The sequence below is a fragment of the Mirounga angustirostris genome, unplaced genomic scaffold (genome assembly GCF_029215605.1).
Source record: "Mirounga angustirostris isolate CCGP_5_RB_7025 unplaced genomic scaffold, mMirAng1.0.hap1 SCAF_15, whole genome shotgun sequence".
NCBI lineage: Eukaryota > Metazoa > Chordata > Mammalia > Carnivora > Phocidae > Mirounga > Mirounga angustirostris.
Genome location: NW_026991723.1, coordinates 20,901,564 through 20,902,736, shown reverse-complemented (window position 1 = coordinate 20,902,736; position 1,173 = coordinate 20,901,564). Strand labels below are relative to the sequence as shown.

General features: G+C 36.7%; 1 pseudogene; it reads left to right on the top strand.

Annotated features, from left to right (window-relative positions):
- Positions 1-630: 630 nt before the first annotated feature.
- LOC123850362 (U2 spliceosomal RNA) lies at positions 631-733 on the top strand (annotated as a pseudogene).
- The last annotated feature ends 440 nt before the right edge of the window (positions 734-1,173 follow it).

The window sequence follows — 1,173 nt, the reverse complement described above, 5'->3', positions numbered from 1 at the left end:
TCTGTCATTCACTTCTACAACACACAAATGTATTCACGCATATCCTAAAGTCAATCATTAATTAAAATACTAAAGCTATTTTTTGGTAGCATTTGATATCAGGGAAAAAAAAGGATGAGATTAGAAATCTCTTTGCTCCATTAGGGAAGCCCTAGTGGGTTCCATATTACCCTAGATCGCAGTAGAAAGTGTTAGATGATGCTTGTCTATACAAAATAAACTTTCCACAGTTCCCTATCATGATATTCTGGAAACTATTAACATCACTGCTTTGCTCATCTGAGCTGTAGTAAAGACAAATAGGAACAGACAAGTTTAAAGGTAAAGAGGCCCAAATTGGACAGATCCAGTTGACATTAACTCAATGTCCCCCTTTTGTCCTAACTCACAGGTCAGATGTCAACCAGCATTTGGAATCCCAGTGCATTTTTGCAAAGTCATTGTTTTCATTCACTTTCTTCTAGGTAAAGCGTGGTCCCTTTTAAGAATTTTACTAGTTGAATCCTTTACTGCTCTACAATTTAGTATTATAATCCTTCTTCCACCCACACTACTTTGCATCCTGATGTCCCTAAGCCTATTCTGTTTTTTCCCATAGCACTTTTCACTTTCTAAAATACTATATACTTAATTGCTTCTCGGCCTTTTGGCTAAGATCATGTGTAGTATTTGTTCTTATCAGTTTAAAATACTATATACTTACTATATTTGCTATCTATTGTCACTACCACACTAGAATAGGAGTCCTGAAAGAGGAATGATTTTGTATACCTCTGATTTATTGATGTAAAGACTGGCACATAGAAGGTATTCAGTAAATATTTTCAAATAAACCAATGAGTAAATGAATAAGTGAAAGTTCCCCTGGTACAATTAAAAAAAAAAACAAAACTCTAAGACTTATTTTCTTTGTTCCTTTTTCCCCTTCCAAATATCATTTTGCCTCTGGCTATCTTGTCCACAAGTTTCATTCATTCTTGAACTGACCTTGTCAGCTTATCAAACATGGCTGACCTGCTCCACAATTCTCAATCCCTTAGACTCTGATCGGTGTCTTCCTTTTCTGGCGTGACGGTGATGTCTTTCTGGACAGAAGACCAGGGTAATTTTCTATGTGTATTCCCATGGGCAGCCCTGGCCAGAGATGGTGAGGTCTTATGGATGGATTTTGGT